This window comes from Phodopus roborovskii, unplaced genomic scaffold, assembly GCF_943737965.1.
Source record: "Phodopus roborovskii unplaced genomic scaffold, PHOROB, whole genome shotgun sequence".
NCBI classification, from domain to species: domain Eukaryota; kingdom Metazoa; phylum Chordata; class Mammalia; order Rodentia; family Cricetidae; genus Phodopus; species Phodopus roborovskii.
The window spans coordinates 1058185-1077455 of record NW_026126484.1 but is presented as its reverse complement, the minus strand read 5'-3'; the positions used below and the strand labels follow the sequence as shown (position 1 = coordinate 1077455).

Genomic DNA, 19271 nt, shown 5'->3' with positions numbered 1-19271 from the left:
ATGATGAAACAGTCCTAGTAATTGCAGTTACACAAAGGTAGAAATAGAAACTAGCTAAGTTGGTCCTGTGTTATATTGCTTAGCAGAATTTCAGCTATTATAATTCCATACACATATTTGAATAATTGTGACTTTCTATACATACTGTGGAATCATCTAGTCTATACACTATATCTTGCTGGGATTTAAAAAAAATGGTTGTGGGGGCTGGGCAGATGCCTTAATGGTTAATAAAACCTCTGGATCTTGAGCGTTTTCATCAAGCACTCTATCATTTACACACATACCCAACTCTTGCCGGACTTTGATAAGAGCTGTATTAGTCCCGCTTATGAAGACTTTTGCGTGCTGAATCATGCAAACTGTGGACACGGTGCGTCTATTTTCTTAGACTGCGTGTATCATTGTTTGCTTTTCAGTTGTCACACTGACATACAGATATTTCTCTTTTGTGAGACAGCATGCTCGTGGCTTTTGCCCCTGCCTCCACCCCTTTGTGCCTTGCATGTCTTAGTCAAGTGCGGTCAGGTCCTGCCACAGCCCTGTCAAGAGGATTTGGTTTGTTTTCCTCCCAGAAGCTTTATGGAATTGGGTCTTAAATGTGCTAGACTTAACTTTTATTTTTAGTTGATAACCTATGTTCCCATCTGTATCTATGTTTCTCAAAACAGTCATAGGATCCCTTTTAAAACATTCCTGGCACTCCCTTTTGAGACTCATCGGTATATGTAAGATGGGAGATTCTGAAGACTCACATAAAGACTCTTATTTTGGGATTTTCCCTGGAGGGCCTCTGGGAATTGTCACCTTGCAGGAGGTGACAAGTGTGGAAAGAGAATGAGGTCTTTCATACAGAACACCTTTCTCTGTCTAGAGCCAACAATTCAAAAATTCAAAAACAAGATTTTGTGAAGGTGCCAACTTAGATCGCCTAGTCAACGACAAAGGTATAAACCATATTATCGAACAGTCTAAACCTATAGCCAGTAGCGGGGGTGTAGCTCAGTGGTAGAGCGCGTGCTTAGCATGCACGAGGCCCTGGGTTCGATCCCCAGCACCTCCAGTTCAACCTCACCACAGGTCGTTGTCCTTTCTGGTTACCGCAGCTGTGAGCTTACTTTAGACTCTTCTTCACGTTTTGTAGCTGTGCTTCTCCCACTCACAGTTATGTAAACCGCTCTCATAACCTGGTTGCTTCTCCGCTAGGAAACCACTGTGAGACACTGTACGGAAATACAACTTTGATTTCAAGATCCCTTGATTGGAAGCATGCTAGCTTAGTAGACATTTCCATGTGCACTTATTTCTCATCATAATTAAGATACTGGTAAGAAAAAAGACCGAAAGAGAGAAAGACCTTCGGAAATTTACTTTAGACTTGACCTGCAGAAAATACTCCTGAGCCCGAGCTCTGTTTTCCCCACCCTGACCGCACAGAATCTTGATGGATGTCAAAAACTCAGCCCAACCACCGGTCCCGACGCCCTCAGCCTGTCTTTTCTGTCGGTTGTCCTCGGGGTTCCACTTCTTCACCTTCCCCACACCGAACGAACAAGACTTGCCCGACACGTATCCAAACTGGCGGACCACTCCTTTTCCTGAGGTCTTTAGGATGCTGCCCAAAGGAAAGATGCTTCCCGCATCTTCAGTTGAGAAAATTGTTTTCTGCGACAGGAAGAGAAACTGGTCTTCCTAACGCCATGGCAGTGGCTTGAGGTGAAAGAAAGCATAGAAGATCCAAAGTTTTGGAAATAGCAGGAAGCATCCATTCTCTGTACCTCTCTGCTAGCTGCAGTTGGAGAATCTTGTGTACAGGAGCTTGGGGACTAGGAATGAAGAGGTTATTGCAAAGGTTTAATTCACTTTGCTGTTCTCCCTCGAGATCTGAAATGCCCTTTATATTTCTGTGTGGGTCTCAGAAGCAACTACAACACCCCACCCCACCCCCACCCCCCGAGTGAAGGCTGCCCCAGGTTTCTCCACAGCAATCCCTTTTGGGCACGTTTGAGTGCAGAGACTGGGACAGCATCAAGTAAAATTTTCACTTGGTGTTTTTTCCTCAATTTGGGGAGGGAGGAGGCCCTGAGCGAGTGTGTAAGGAGCTGACACTGGGAGGGCATGTCAAGGATCAATGCCTTCCTCCTCATAGGTAAGGCTTAGGGTGATGGCAAAGCTTTCTCTGGATCTACTGCAAATATTGACAGTGTGTGCCAATACAGGTGCTATTAACTGTAGATCAGCGTGCGCAAAAACTAGCAGCAGCAGGTTCCTCCTCCAGAATATTTACAGCTTGCCTAAGACACCTCCTACTAAGACTAGGTAACTCTTCTCCTGTGCTGTAATCAACTGGTTTAGGTTCCTGGTTGTTGAGAAGTAGATGTGTTCCATCAAAGCAAGCACAGCCCAGGGGATCCCAACTTTTCTGCACATGTGTTTGTCTTTGCCTTTCTATCCATGATCAGCCATTAAGGAGCCAGCATCTAAGTCAGCCATAAATGTCTAAGTTCCCTGAGGCATCTTTCCTGGTTCTGTTCTTTTGCACGGAGGTCTTAGCAGTCCTGCTGGGCTGACAGCCTGAAGCTGTGGTGTATGGTGTGATGGTGTGGGAATTCTTCAGCTTAACAATACTGGGGATTACCAGGAGGTCTATCCCCTGACCACTGGATTTGACATTCATTATCCATGCTGAGACCCCAAGATCCCCAGATTCAGTTATTCCCTTGTCTTGGAAAGAGAGTCCAAAGTATTGGTTCTCTGAAGATTTACAGTGGCCAGAGTTTTGTTGCCTGTGGAAAATTAACTCTCGTAGATTTTAATAGCTTGGAAGATTCCCCAAAGTTTGCTCCACATCAAAATATAGAAATTGCCCAGCATATTGGCCTCTCCCTAAGGCAGGAAGATCTCAGTGAGTTCAAGGCCAGCCAAATTACAAAGAAAGACCCCTGTTTTAAAAAGAAAAGTAAGATGATAAAGAGCAAGACTGAAAGGATGCTCTTATAACTTGGCAAAATGCAAGATGGGCAGTGGTAATGGTCTCTGCTTTAAATTCTCTATACCGCTTGCAGGAAATGAGACTAAAGGAAAACAAGAGCTCATCTTCTTGCCCCCAAAGAGTTTGATCAGCAGACTGACCTCTGAAGGAGCAGAGGTGGCCGGGTAGAGAGCTCTATGATTTCATTGATTAAAACTCTGTCCAGAGATTGAATCATGGAGGAAATGTATAATTGATTTCTACCCTACTCTGACCCTTTAAGAGTTATAACACACTGCTTACTAATTTAGGCAGAGCTTGCCAATAAGAAGCTTTAGACATTGGCCAACAGCATTATAATTAAAAAATATAAAAAGAGTTATAACACATTTCTGGATCCTCCAGATTAAGGAAATATGACAGCATTTTAGAGGCTTGACTTTCCCAACACCATACTAGAAAAGATGGTGTCTTAGTTCGGGTTATTATTAGTATGATGAAATATCATGACCAAAGCATGTTTGTGGGGAAAGGTGTGGTCCTCCCTTTGAAGGTTTCTTCACAAGAAGGTAAGAAAATTATCCAAGTTTCTTCAACCTCAAAAAGTTGGTTTAATTTTTAATTTTATTAAATTTAATTTAAATTTTGTAATTAAACAATTTTCTCCTTCTGGTGCTGACTCACATAGGTTAGGCAAGTGTCCTGTCATAAGCTATATGCACAGCCCTCCATTATCTAAACAAATGGCATTCTTGCTAATTGGGGAAATGAACCCATACCAACCAATGTTTATCTCCAAAGCCCAGTGGATGACTGTGCCAAAAACATGGCAATGGGAAAACCCATGAGAGATGTGGAGCTGGTATTTGAAAGGATAAAATCATATAGCAGTTGAATTCTTCATAAAGTGCTTTCAAAGAAAGAAAGATTGTATAAGAAAGTCATAGAAAACACAAAGCAGATAGGGTTGACTGTCTGAGGCCAGCCAGCACGGAGGTAGTGACTGCTCTGTCAAAGCACAGCTTTTTAGATTCCTGTATGTGACTGCTAACCTCCACAGAGTCCCAAGTGCCTTTCTTGTGATGACAAGAAAATGGAAATTATTTTAATTTAAGTAGATTTTTATTAAGCCAAAGAAAAGTGTTTTTGATGCTGGGGGTTGAACATAGGACTTCCCACTCACCACTGAACTATACCCGCAGTCCTCTCTTTACTTCTTATTTTGAGACAGGATCTCACTAAGTTCCCCAGACTGGCCTTGAACTGACTCTGTAGCCCAGAACTCACTCTGCAATCCTCTTGTGCCTGCCTCCAGAGTGGCTAGGATTATAGCCTTGTACCAACAAACCTGCTAGGTAAGGTCTCAGTAATGGCATAGTACGTTGAATCTAAGGTTATCCTGATGAAGATAGGAAAAATTAAAGACTTTCAATTCTGGTTCCTCTTACTCAGCTCTTAGGAAGATTTACTTGAACTGAAGTCAGAAGAATGGTGTGGAGGGGTAGGCTTTGAGAAATTATTTTGGGTGTGACATTTGGACCTTTCAGATTATGGAGCCAGATCACTAATTTCAGCCCAGAGCTGAAATCACCTGGAGTTCCTGTCCATGAGCAAGTTTGAGCACATCTCTATTTTCAAAGACATTTTTCCCCTTTGGAATTTGGAAATCGCAACATTCCTTCAGAGAGGTCATCTCTCATCCTGTCACCCTGACCCTGAAGATGCCGGGATGGTGGTGGAATGCACAGCATTCCTTCCAACACTTTGTGAAATTGGTTCCAACTATTGTCAATAACGAGTGAGGGACTGAAGTGGGTGGAGCGAAAAGCAGGTGTTTTACTCCCCATTCTGTAGTCACATAGTTAACAGAGGCACAGCCAAGTGTTAGCAAAGGACTGTGTGACACCCCCTTTATTTAGTGTGCTGAGAATTTAATCCGGGACCTCTCATACTGAACGCTGCAGTACACTACTGAGCTGTACTTTAAGCATCATACTTTCAGTATCTTTCCTTTTCTATACTCCAGGAAACTGTGGGCAGGAGCTGGAAGAGTACATACATCCTCACACATGTGCTGATGGAGCAAGGCTAGCAGGTGCCAGGAGCTGGGGTTGAAACAGATGCATTTAAAGACAGTCTGTTCATGATGGATTTATTTTAGATGTGAGCAAGGAAAAATGGGATTAAGGACAATTTAAAGATGGGAAACGTGGTTGTTTTATTGAGGTATATACAGTGTTAATGGGGACAAAGAAAAGCAACATGGAGTCCAAGATCACTTGACTCCTGCATGCTTAACCTGCAGTTTTACCTCCTAGCCACACAACCAGCTTGATGCTATTTAGCAACAAACATGATTGGTCTCAATTTTGGTTTTTCTCAGTCTTGGTAAGAAGGATTTGGTTTCCTGATTTCTAAAAAAACAAAACAAAAAAACTCAGACTGGATCCTTTTTCTGCCTGTAAGTGTGCCATTAGTTGTGAGTGTTACATTGGAAGATATCATTCTTCCTCTCACTCTGTTAGTCCATGCCAAGGTCTGCTCAAATTCGGGGCATAGCCACATTGAACTTTTTCTTTGTAGCTGGCTTGGGCTTCACTCTTGTAGCAGCCCCTGTGCTGCTGCCCTGTGTGTGTGTGTGGGGGGGGGGGTGCAGGTGCGGGTGCATGTGCGTGTGTTTAACTAGGCCTCCCACTTTTTATGCTCTTTCTTAGGGTGTCTCACAGTTGATGGTTACTGACCATTCAGACTTGTTTTGAGGATGCTACTCACTCAAGAGCCACTGCACAACCTCCAAGAAAGCTGTGTACTCTTAAATTAAAAAGTGACAGAAAGCTCACATTCTAACTATAACAGTGAGGCCCTAGGAGGTTTCTAGCATCGCATCTCTGTAGAAACTCTTCGGGGATGGGTCTAGCAAAGCCCACTCTTCATGAGAGAAGTTCACACACATCTCCTCAGAAATAAATAAACACTGGAAACTTCTCTTAGTCAGAACTAAGGGACTGTGTGCTGGGAATCTGCACTTAAGAGTTACGGAGAGGACTTGAGGCAGAGTTTGGGCCAGGAGCTAAATTCACTGGTGCAAAAGGACTAGGAGGGAGGAAGAGTGGGGTAGGGAAGGAGAAATCGAGAAAGAACTCAATTTTTGTTTGAGTAAGAACTGATATTTTCATTTTGCTCTGGGCATACAGGGCCTGTACACAGGCTGCTGGCCCCAGTCATATTAAATCAACATTCATAATATTTCACTACAACAAGTTTTTGGGCATTTCATTAAAATCCATGTTAAGGTTTACTGGCTTTCTCTGAATTTCAGTTTCTCATTCCTAGGTCTTTATATGAAATTATGAATAGAATAATTAAGACAATGCTTCCACTCCCAGTGGAAGACCTAATGTGTAAAACTTTTAACAAATCAAAAACAAACAAACAAGCAAACAAAAACAAAAAACCCCAAAGCAACAGCAACACCACCAAACCACCACCACCATCACCCAAACACCCACATCTGGACTGCACTGACCCACCTTTTCCACCTTTTTATTTTCCTTGCAGTGATGTGTTGGGCCAGATGCTTCAAAGTAGGATTGTTTTTTGTCTGAGAAGTCTTTGGTTGATAAAAGTTATGGACATAGTAGTGTGTAGTGGGACTGGTAGGAAAATGACACCATAAAGACCCAACTCTTAAAAACTGAGCCACCAACAACCTGTCCTGAGGCTCTGCTGGGATTTGAACCCAGGATCTCCTGTTTACTAGACAGGCGCTTTAACCAGCTAAGCCACAGAGCCCTTACATAGGAAGCTAGTTCCATCTTAGAAGAGAGTATAGGTAGGCAGCGCTGGAGACAAGCACTGAAAGTACCTGAAAGTATACAGATGACTGGACAAGGGTGACAGCTCAGGTTCCTCGGAGATGCTGTGTGACAGTTTCCTATCCAGTTTCTGCGGGCCCTTTGAACCGTAGTGACTGCGTGCTGCTTCTACTTGTTTTCAGAGTCACATATGTATGTGTACCACATTCTGTTACTTTTCCTTATCAATGCATGTACAGTTAAAAGAGTAAAATTGGGCTTTGATTTTCAATTTCATTACTAACTACAAATGTCTTAATCACTGAACCCTAAAATGAATCATCAGTATTAAAAAAAGAGGAAAATAAAGAATTACTGAATTAGAAAATCATTTTAAAATCAAACTATAGTTTTCCTGCGTGAAGACATGAGCATCAACGTACTACATGATACCAATAGTACAGGAGATTGTTGTAGTAAACATTCGGAATTCCCATCTCACAGAGGAATAATCTCATAATCTGACTTGTAAAGTTGGCTTTAAAAGCCAGCTTTGCCAAGATTCAGGAATGAACGAAGAGCCTTCGGGTCTTCCCCACATTGTTCTCCCAGCTGAGCCATCTCTGCCACACAGGAGAAAGCTTTTCTTTCACTTCTTGTCAGTTTTCCTTTCCCTTCTCTTCCCTTCTCTTTTCTTTTATAAAGCGTCGTTAAACTGTTTGCTGCACTTAACCTTCCCCACTCAGAAGGACCTGGATGGAGTCTATTTAGGATTGCAGTTAGTTGATGAGCGTCCCACCTGGCGGTGTGGAGAGAGGATGGCTGGATGAGAAGCAGACTGGAAACCCACGTGCCTTTCTGTTCTGCCACATCCTAGAAGGCAAGCTCAGAAAATTAAGGAAACCGAAGATAAAATTCTTGAGACCCACTTTTCTATTCATCTAGGTCTTTAGTAATTCATAATCTTCAAAGATGCTGAGAGTTCCCTGGCAGGGAGACAGGTGTAAACATTATCAGCCTGAGCATCCGCCACCAAATAGCAAACTTACATAAAAATAACCATTAGAAAAAAAAACCCAGAAAATTAAAAATGACATTTTTTTCATCACAACCAGATCTCTCAAAAAGATTTTTGTTCTGGAACTTACTCTGTAGACCAGATTGACCTCCAGCTCAGAGATCTGCCCACCTCTGCCTCCTAAGTATTTGGGATTTAAAGGCCTGTACCACCACTGCCCAGCTCAAGACTTTTTTTTTTTTTTTTTTTTTTCCTTAAGAAAATAAGATTGCAAGTTTTTTTGGTTGGCTTATTTGTTAGTCATTCAAATAAACTGTTTTCCATGATATGGTAATTACGTTTCGTCTAATTGCAGCAGCCAAAGGAATGTATTCAAAGACTATCAACCTGTTTAAAACTATTAGCTTTTGATAAGACTATTAATCTATTGAAGAGTTGAGGCTAATGAGTAAGACAGCAGGAAGTAATTTCGGACATAAGACAAATGATTTGGGGTGACCTCCCCTGACAGGAAGTTGCTAACATCACTCCAGAGTTCATTTAGAGTCGATGACAGTTCAAAGTAATCAAAGAGCAAACTGCATGAATCATCGAAATGGTACAATAGATGAGGAGACTGTTTACGAAGTTAAGAAACAGTAATGAAACATGAAAGTATGAGGTGAAATTTACAACACATGCTACTAGTGAGAGTGAACTTAGGAGCAACAAAGAAGGTTTCATTGAAGGAGGTTAAGAACCTGTGAAAATGGAAGCAGGAAGCAGTTTGTGAAGCTATTTGAAGGTATCGTGTTGGTGGATAATAACATAAGAATCATCAACAGTGAACCCATCCTACTGTAGCAGACTAAGCCACTGTCTTTTTCATGTTGTCAGAGTTAGAAACTGAAGGTACTTTATCTTTTCCTCGAACCTCAGTGTACTCTCAGTTTTTCTAAAATACTTTCTCCTCATTTAGGTTATAGACAGAGACAATTTTATTTCATAAACTGAGTGGTATGGTCAAAATTATGTGGGTCCATCAAAGCTATTGTTAGGATCACAGGTTTAGACTGCTAGTAGGGAATGATGGAATCATCAAGAGGTACAAAGCAAGTGTCCCAACTAAGCGTGGCTGTGTGGCCATGCCCTTCTCTGACCTTCCACAAAATTCCTAGTTACCATCCTTCTCTCCCTCTGTTCCTTTCCTCAACCACCTGCCCCCGGCCCCCAACAAGTCTTCTCTCTCAACCACTCACTGGAAGGGCACAAGGAAGGAGGAAGGTCACCACAAGAGGGAAGACACATATGTTGATAATTCTATTAAGTCATTATGAAATCCATGTGTGTACATATATGTGTACATATGTATAAAATGTATGCTTTTTAAACTATCATATTGTAAATGGTAAGAATATATAATTTGCCAAGTTAATTAAAATGTCTAAAAAAAATAAAGTGTTAGGCCTCACAAAAAAGTCCAAGTTTATATAAATGAGCAAAAAAAAAAAGAGAGAGAGAGAAAAAAAAGCTTTTTACATCTCAAAGGGGTTAAAAATATGCCAAGAAAGATGGCTGGCGTGTAAGTAAACTAAGAATTGTGGATGGGAAATCCGAGTCCAAGGTCTTCAGACTAAAAGACAGATTTGTAGATGGAGAAGCTGGGGATTGAACCCACGGCCTCAGCACACACTAGGCATGCCTCTCCTAAGCCACTCTAGCAAGGTCAAAACTAGCTTCATAGATCCCCCAGTGACTTCTTTCTATCTATGAGTTTTTAGAACCTAAAATTTATTGGGTACATAGATCCTTTTTACACAACTTTCTTTCCAAACCTGCTAGACTATGTTCTATCTCGAACACACACCAGGGAAAGGCTAAGAAAGCCAAGGCACTAGTCTAGGTACTGCACTCTTAACCCCAAAGCCAGCTCCCAAGGGGATGCCTGGGGGACACTGGCCCACTGAAGGCATCCCTAGATACAGCAATCATCTTGAGCAACTTGATACTTCTCTATAGATTTGCTCCTTGGAACCATGTTTATGTCTTAACACATTAAAAATTGATTCAGCACAGAGAGAGGGAAACTATTTTAAACTTGACTACCAACAGGGGGGAAATCCTAAGAAACATAACACTTATCAAAACACATTGTATATATGAATGCAGTTGTTGAATAATAACTAAAAATATCTTAAAAATATGACACAATAGCAAAGACTGGATGAACCCAAGTGAATGTTTTGTGCAGATCTTTGACTCAATCACCTGTTAAATACAATAGAACCACACTTGAATTTTGAGTTATATTTAGTGTGTGTGTGTGTGTGTGTGTATGTGTGTGTGTGTGTTGGAATGAAGCTAATGTTGGAAGCCAGTGTATTCACTGTCAGAGAGGGTGAACTGGCTGCTTTTTTTTTTTGTGACAACTTGACATAAGCTAGAGTCACCAGAGGAAGGAGCCTCAGCTGAGGAAATGCCTCCATGAGGAACAGTTGTTTTCTCCATGAGGAACAGGCATTTTCTCAAATAGTGATTAATGTAGGAGGATCCAGCCATCCGTGGGTTGCTGGTCCTGGGTTCTCTAAGAAGGTGGGTTAAGCAAGCCATTAAGCAACTCTGCTCCATGGCCTCTGCATCAGCTCTTGCTCCCCGAATCCTGTCCTGTTTGAGTTCCTATTCTGATTTCCTTCAGGGATGAACTACAATGCTGAAGTGTAAGTCAGATAAACTCTTCCTCCCCAACTTGCTTTTTGGTCACAGTGTTTCATCGCAACAATAGAAACCCAAACCCTAACTAACTACACAAACTTTCAGCAAGGGCAAAGAACAGCTCTATCCTAGCTTTGTGTACTAAAACAGTGCATGAAAATTGCACACAAGCAATGAGCAGACCTAGCTTTATATATTAATTACTTAGTGTAGATACCACTAAAAGGAAACCAGTGTTCTGGAAGAATTTGTTGTTACAAGAGGGGCTAGGACAGGGAAAGTACAGTATGAGCCTAGAACATGATTCTATGCCAGAATAGAAAGAGATGCTCAGAAAATAATGGGATGCTCAAAAGGTCATAGGATCTACTGTATATTTCAGAAACACCAACAATGAAGCCAGTTATTGAACAATTAAAGACAACGATGTTTAGAATACAAGAAGAATACCTGAAAGGAAGAAAAAAGGGAAGGGACAAATTTTGCTTATGATAGTATGCCAATACACAAATGTGGAAAGAATTTTGACCACCATGGAAGAAAAGATTGAGAGAAAGTTTACTTTTGCAATAAGGGACATTGGGCCAAGCAAGGGCCTCATGAATGTTAGGCAAGCATTCTACCATGGAGGTGTGTCCTCAGCATCAGGCAAAATATATTAGTCAATTATAAAGCTATAGATAAAAGCCTGGTTTTTAAAAGCCATGTATATGGTTTCAGAGAGTTCTGGTGGAACTCGGCTATGAAGGAACAGAGGCAACAACACAACTCAGAAGCGGTGCTGTTCGAACTTATAGACCAGTACACAGCACACGCGTCCTTACAACTTCAGAGCTAGTGGAGGTTAACACCATAGGCTAATTCATGACAACTCTTTGTTTTATTTTGTGACAGGGACCAGATTCGGTGGCCTAGATTGGTCTGGAACTCAATATGTGGTCCAGTATTCTTCAAACTCGGCAATTCTGATGCTCCAGCCTTCGAAGGCACCTTTTTCACCACACTTTGGATATTTGGAATATGACATTTATTAAGTGTGAATGAAGAGAATTTTTTTCTCAGCCTGGGGCTTGTCTTATTATCTTGGGGTTTTCACGAGCTACTTTTTAATTTTAATGACATATTAAATAATAAGCGCTTTCTGGGATCGTGTCTCTGATGCTCATTTCTACTTCTGGAGAGCCACTGTTCTCTGCTGCAGGTTCTCCGCTGAACAGAGAAACCGAACCTTTGTGTGTGCAGCTGCAGCAACGGAACCTTGGGCAGAGGTGGCTTTTAGTGACTGTCGGTGGCGGTTGCACCTGTCCGAGATTCTGGCTGCACGCATCCTGCATCCTACGTGAGGTTGCTGCAGCCAGAGCCCTTCAACCAGCTGCAGAACGTTCCAGGATCCCTGGTGATGCTCAAGTCCACAGGTCCGTGCTTTCCGGTCAAGTGGGCTTAGCCCTTGCCTATGTGGACAAAGAACAGGGAAGATGTTCACGTTTTTGTCTTATAACATTTCCACAGTTCCTTCTCCAGGCGAGGTCAATCTACATTTGTACATTTGAGACTTTGAGTTGCAGAAAATGCTCCAGAATGGGCGGCGGGAATCCCTCTTCCCTCATCCTCCCTGTCTGTGCCTATGATGCGACTTGGTCACCGGGAGGATCCAAAGTGTTGAAGCTTTTGAAACTGTTTTCCTCTCGGTGATTCTGAGACTGGGGTTTGTTGGGGTCCCAGAAGGAGCTGCTATGGTGCAGCTAGAATTTATCACTAGTGATCCAATAGTGCTTCCCCAAAGACAGTACGGTTATGCATAACACACTGGGGCTTTTAAAAGATAGGAACTGTGTACGACCACTGAATTGTACTTGGGGATGTAGCTCAGTGGTAGAGCGCATGCTTCGCATGTATGAGGCCCCGGGTTCGATCCCCGGCATCTCCAGAAGCGTACGTACTTTCTTTTTCTCATAATAATATGTATTTAAATTTCTTCCCCACGATAATTTCTGCAAGTATTCTGTGTCCTTAAGTTTATTTCGTTTCTGTATGACTATCTAGACACCACAACCTTCCTAGAAAAAGCTCTGAGGTGTTTGTTGGACAAGTGAAAAGGAAAGCATCTGTGACAACACCTCGAAGGAAGGGTGCCCTGCCAGTCCCAATGGGGTACAGTCAGTAAAAATAAAATTACTTCAACTTATTCTTTTGGGAGACTGTGGGAATGGGAGAGGTACTAATATCTACCACCCATTGCTAATATTTGTTGAGAATTGTACATAGGAATTTAGGGGTCCCTTGAATAGAGAATCTCACACATTGGAGGTACTAACAAGTTACCATTTTATTTCTCACTGTGACTTCGGCCTTATTAACTAATGGCTCAGTGTGAGAGATGTAGGGAAATGGCGAAGCTGTGCCTGGAAACCCAACTTCGTAGAAGCCGAGGCAACAGCATCAAAAGTTATTGAACGATGAATGCTTGCCGGAACCACCTAGAATAACAGTTTAAAAGCCAGGTGAATGGTGGGTGATACGGTCCACAGATGCTGAGCTTGCTATCTGGCAGGAGGCTCTAGATTCAGGCCCCGGAAACACCATCATAGCAACAAAAGACAGCTGTGAAGCAAGTCATGGGCTGTTGTTCTGAGAACCCGACTGATTTGGATTCTGGACACCGAGTTACTCATTTTCGGGCTCCTGGGTTCTGTGTTGTAACAGTTGGGGAATCAAGCTGAAACTCCAGAAGAGCTCTGGTTCTGAAGCTTAAGAGTATATAACCTCAATGTTCCTTTTCCACTGAACAGTTTTCACACCAGTAAATCGACCAGGAATGTAACTTCTGCTTTGGTTTATTTTTAAATATGTCTTTACTTGTGGAAATATGCTTTGAAACTTGACTAAGAATCACCAATTACATTGGAAATCATCCTGGGAAAGGTGAGCATATGCTTGGCTTTAATTCAGCACCAAGTGTCTGCATTTCTTTGTATTTGCTTAATTCATAGACATTGTTTTTAAAGGTACAAGCACATGACTATATAATGCTTTTTCCAAATAGTTATTCTAAGAATTCCTTTAATTTTTTTTATTCTGTATGTCAAACTAATTTTCTTTTATTTCTCATACTAGCTATGGATTTGTTGATTTGGAAGAAAAATTATGTATCTAGTTTAAATGAACTCTCTGATTTAGGCCAGGATAATAAAGTTACAAAATATTTGTTGAAAAGGAAGGGTATTGATTTTGCTGGACTAAGAAGCATGGCTTACCTGCGTGGCCGACCATTCACCTTCTGTGTCAGGTTCATGGCTGTCTGAGAAAAACTAAGTTTAAGACTAATAATGAAAACCAAGGAAAGACTGGTGGAAAACAGCGAAGAGCCACTGCCCTGCCCATCACACTTAGTTACATGAAACCCAAGGGCCTATTCACCTTTCCCAAAGTCTTACAATGCTGGTCTCTGGACTGTGTTTTTAAGTTTAAAGAATTCTACCTTTTGGAATGATTTTCTTGCCACATGGCTTTTTATCTTGTCAGTCCTTCTTCCATGGGATGCACCATTTCCGAATTTTCATGTGATCAGTGCCTTATCAATTTTATTTCAGCAGGAACTGGAATAGGAAGCACACATCTCCAACCTAGCATCTAGGAGACTGATGCAGGAGGATCACTGTGAGTTTAAGGCCAGCTTGGGCTACAGAGTGAGACCCTGTCTCAAACGAACAAGCAAACAAGCCACATCAAAAACAATCAACCAACTGACAGATGAAAATATTGGAGCTGGGGGGGGGGAGATGGCTCAGTGGGCAAAGTGCTGAAGCATGAGGACCTGAGTTTGGATTCCACCATATGCACATTAAAGCCAAACACGGTAGCATGTGTCTGCAACAGGCTAGTTTAGCCTAACTGACAAGCTCAAGGTTCAGTGAGAGACCGGGTCTCAAAAACTAAGGTGAGTGGATTGGGACTTGCTCTAAGTGACTACCAGGTTCTCAGCCTCTCTTGGGTTCACATAGCTGTGTAAGCCAGCCCAATAAATCCTCCTTATAGTATTTAAAATAATAAAAATAAATAAAATAAAATAAGGGCTCAGCTGGTAAAGGTGCCTGTTACCAAATCAAATGACCTGAGTTTGATCCCCAGGATCCACATGCTGGAAGGAGAGAACCAACTTCTGCAAATTGTCCCCTGACATAGCCAAAAATAAAATATTTTAAAAAATAAAAATAAGACCGTTATAGAGAATGACCTCTAACCTCCACATGCATATGCCTAGGTACATGAACCTGTGTGCAAATATGCACTTATACACACACACACCATGCACTCACACACACAAATCCACCTCAGTCGGCTTCACCTAAACAGCCTCTCTCTCTCCCCCTTTTGCTCTTTCAGTTCAGTGGAAACTCTCAAGTAACCAAAATATCCTCGAAACACGATGACACAAACTTATTGATCTGACTCAATCTTTGGTCACAGCTTTCCGGAAAAGCTGCTCAGAACATGACAGAACTACCCCTCAAAAAAGATCTACTCAAAGTTCCACCTCTTGGTGCTATTTATTATTTATATTATTTTTCTCAATGCATTTAATATCTTGCTTCTTGCCTTCCAGATAGAGAATCTGGGAAGCCTAGTGAGCTGTCAGACATCTGTGGTCAGGTAGCCTGTGCATTCCTCTGTACTGTTCAGAAAGTGGGGTTACCCTGCACTCCCCAAGCCTGTGTAGAGTCTGCAGTCCCTTGAGGTCTTGCTTTTAGGATTTGTAAAACTTGCAACTGTAGTAAAAATACTGGAGGCTTTGAGAGCAGAAATCAAGTCCAATGCTCTTTAGACAAGTGAACACAGGTGAAAACAGAAGGAATATTGTAGACTTGATGAGTTCGTGAACTTCCTTGACCAAGATGATGGTTCCAGTTGTACACACATTTGTATAAATCCATCAAATTTTGTTCATTGTATACTTTCAGCTAAAAGAGTGGTTTGGCTTTTGTGGTTTTTTTTTTTTGTGGGAGTTTTTTGTTTGTTTGTTTGTTTGTTGTCTTTTGGAACTACTGAACCTGGAGAGATGGTTCTGTGGTTTTAACAACATGGCTGTTTTTCCAGAGGACTGAGGGTTTGATTCCTAACACTGTGTGCCAGCTCACAACCATCTGAAACTGTAATTTCAGGGAATCAGATACCCATCCTCTGCTGGACCCATATCTCTCTCTCTCTCTCTCTCTCTCTCTCTCTCTCTCTCTCTCCCTCCCTCCCTCTCTTCCTCTCCCTCTCTCTCTCTACACACACACACACACACACACACACACACACACACACACACACACAGAGAGAGAGAGAGAGAGAGAGAGACAGAGAGACAGAGACAGAGTCCTGGGAAATGTAAGCACTGCTAGAATGAAGCACGTATCTTTTCCCTCAGGTATTCTTTTTAATCTCAAAATATTTGAAGTCGGCTGGGAAGACACCCTATAAAATATTTAGTAAGAGGACTCACCAGGTAACACAGGCTTGCCTTAAACTTGTGGCAATCCTCCTGGTTCTGCTACCAACGCTGAGATCACATGGGGAGCATCACAGGCAGCCTGGAAAGTGCCGAAACTGCCCCGGGTCATGCGATCTTTCTAGGGAAACAGTCATCTACAAAAGGAAATGGAAAAGCATAGATAATTTAAACCAGTCACTACTCGTCAAGGATTGTCTACTTTAACACTGAACTTAGGTTCTCTTGGTAAGGAAAAAATGGGAGAAAAGTTGGCGTCTTGTCAACAAGATTTTCTAGCTTCGGCTTTGTCTTCCTGTTCTTTCCCTCCTGCTATTCTCTCTGCCTTCTGAACCCTTAGTTCTGCCTCAGTTTCCCTGGCTTTCCCATCTCCTGGTTTGCCTACAGGTCTCTATGTACATGAGATTTCCCTGAACTCTCCAGTCAGGAATAAGAACAGACTTCCTGAGTGGGAACGTGCACCTAGAGAAGAGAAGGTGAGTCCTCGAGGAAGCGCGCTGCTGACTTCATCCCCGCAGGCTATAAAGACTCGCCGAAGAGTCTGAGATTTCCAGTGCTTCGGGTTTCCTTGGCATCCTTTGGATAAATCCTGGAGCAGTGGGCTGGCAGTCTAACATCTTGACCCTTTTGATTCCCCAGTGGCTGAGATAGGAGGGAAGCTGGTTTTTGTTGGAGAGCCCTGTCCCCCAAGGCTCCCAATTTTGACTGGCAATCGAAGTCCGGGGACAGAATGAGGAGACTTTAGGGCAACGGCAGGTCCGTGCTTCCTTTGTCTTCATAATTGTAGATAAGATTTAACAAAGCATTTCCGGTGCTTTCTGGGAGGGTCTCCCCTTAGTTCTGAAGGAGAGGAAGGCGCAAGAAGGGAGGATCCCGAACACTTATTGAGATTTCCGACCCCAAGGACATTGGATTTCATAAGGATGATTAGGAAATAGCAGGTTTTGGGTAGTGGGGATGTAGCTCAGTGGTAGAGCGCATGCTTAGCATGCATGAGGTCCTGGGTTCGATCCCCAGCATCTCCAGACTTTTGAAGCAAGATGCACCTTCATTTTTAAAATTCAAAATTTCTCCTTAGTGCTATGCACAAAGCGACATCGTAATATCTGTGATAAAGTTTTCATTTGCAGATTCACAGCCCTGAACACCTCTCCCCACTTATACCGGGAGCCCACAACTTTATAAACGTTAGTGATTTTGTAGCACTTCTGTAAGGGGCTTTGTCTGGTAGGTCCTTTGTCTAAGACGTATGCCTCCTTTGAACTTTTGCCCCAGCTTCCAACCTACGAAACTCTGTGACATTAACAAGTAAAGAAAATTTAGAAAAGTTTTACAATGGTTGTATTTGGCCCTACCCTCCACCTCCAGCCAAGCCTATGGCAACCATCACTGGCAGTCTGAGTTTTAAATCAAGAGAACAGTGGGTACCAGCTTTTCCTTCCATCTGTTTATAGCATTTTAGACTATCAGTATAACAGGGTCTCCTACTCAAGCAACTTGATCCTAAGGAAAGAGGACACTAAGGTGTGAGTCTTAGACTGGGCTTCTGGTTAAATCACCCTGTGCAAACAGCTACTGACCAGTATTATAGGCCTGAGAAATGCAACCCTGAAGTAGTAAAGATACAAGGACATTTAACAGTTAATTTAAAAAGAGCCACAGCATTTATCAGCTTTCCAAGTCACAGGTTAAGAGTTCACAGACCTTTTCCTCGCTAGTGTCTTGCGTTTTTGTAGTGCTACATCGTTCTCTTATAGTCTAACTGGCACTTACCATACCAAGACATCTATGCAATAGTTTTAATGGCATTTTGTTACTATTGCTATTGTTTGTTTTCTTGGCTGCGAGTGTGTGTGTGTGGGGGGTGTGGAATTCAAATTTGGAGTGTCATGTAAGCAATCATTCCATCTCTGGCCTCTTAGCTATATTCCTAGCCTTTTTTTTTTTTTTTTTTTTTTTTTTTTTTACTTTTTTATTTTGAGACAAGGTCTCACTAAATTGCCCAAGCTAGTCTCCAATTTCGGGTCCTTCTACTCCAGCCTCTATATATCTGGGATTACATACCTGGCCACCACTCCTGGTCTGGTAACTAGCCTCAGACTGTGGTAACGCCTTATCTTCCTTCATTTCATTCTGTTCCTCACCCTGCCTTCCTTTGTTGCTTCTTCTTGGCCTCCGGCAGAATATGATTATGGTAGCTAATCTTAGTTGTCAACTTGACTACATTTGAACTCAGTTAAAACACAAGCTGTTGGGCACTCCTGTGAGTGATTTTCTTAACCGGAATATTTGATGCAGGAAGACCATGCCAAATCTGGGCGGCACCTTCTGGTGGAACCCCAGATAGAAGGACTCTAAAGAAACTTTGTTTTTTGTTTGCTTGCCCTCATTCTTACTGGCAAAGTCCATCCATCCTGTTGCTGACCTTTGCTGGTATTCGAACCAACTTCTTTGGGATTCCAACGTAGATCATCTGAAGCTACATGTAAAGTTGTACATGAATATATTAACAATACACATTGTTACGAAGAGTTGAGCATCCGCAGATTTTGGCACCCGCGGGGTCTTGGAAGCAATTACCCTTTAAAATGTCCCGCAATGAGTTTAGCTTTGCAGAACCACCACCAAAATGAGGAAGGCAGAGCGGAGAAGGAGCAGTTCCAGGACTCCTGATACATCTCCACGGCTGTTTCCAGAGAATGTCTGAAGCTATCCATCTCAGCGCCTTTCTAAGAGCCGCGGGATAGCACTTGGCTCTGGGTTTGAATCTTTAGAAGCCTGGAGCTAGCGCCCAGGGCTCTTCAGCTTTCTGCAATTGAGTCAAGTCTGTTTGGAGACAAAGTGCTGGGTTTTTTTTTTTTTTTTTCAATAATCAAGTATGCTTTTTTTCTAAACCGCCAGGAATGTTATTGATTTTGCTAAAACTTGAATGATATGTTTTAAGAATAGCGCTTGATGAACATCCAGGCACATGGAGATTCTGAAGTATCAAACTGGAAACCGGTCCCACCTCTGGGATTCCATTCTGGTCCCTGGCTTTACAAGCTTTCGGGGACTGGCTCAGTGCATTTTCCAAAAAAAATAGAATGTGTTCAAGTGTTTTGTTGGTTTGAAAGCAGTGCTTTTATTTTGGCGACAGTGTCAGTGTATCCTAATAGTAAATACAATGCCATTTAAAATTTTCACCTAATCTACTGTGATTTGATCAAAAACTAGAAAGTACCTTTCAGGTGGCTCCGTGGCTTAGTTGGCTAAAGCGCCTGTCTCGTAAACAGGAGATCCTGGGTTCGAATCCCAGTGGGGCCT

General features: G+C 42.2%; 5 non-coding genes across 5 annotated transcripts; 4 read left to right on the top strand and 1 right to left on the bottom strand.

The window, feature by feature from the left end:
- Positions 1–991: 991 nt before the first annotated feature.
- Positions 992–1063, top strand: Trnaa-agc (transfer RNA alanine (anticodon AGC)). The gene has a single exon. It is a non-coding gene; the product is annotated as a tRNA-Ala (tRNA).
- Positions 1064–6689: 5626 nt separating this feature from the next.
- On the bottom strand, positions 6690–6763 carry Trnat-agu (transfer RNA threonine (anticodon AGU)). The gene has a single exon. It is a non-coding gene; the product is annotated as a tRNA-Thr (tRNA).
- Positions 6764–12329: 5566 nt separating this feature from the next.
- Trnaa-cgc (transfer RNA alanine (anticodon CGC)) lies at positions 12330–12401 on the top strand. Its single transcript has one exon. It is a non-coding gene; the product is annotated as a tRNA-Ala (tRNA).
- A 4517-nt stretch (positions 12402–16918) lies between these two features.
- On the top strand, positions 16919–16990 carry Trnaa-agc (transfer RNA alanine (anticodon AGC)). Its single transcript has one exon. It is a non-coding gene; the product is annotated as a tRNA-Ala (tRNA).
- A 2207-nt stretch (positions 16991–19197) lies between these two features.
- Positions 19198–19271, top strand: Trnat-cgu (transfer RNA threonine (anticodon CGU)). The gene has a single exon. It is a non-coding gene; the product is annotated as a tRNA-Thr (tRNA).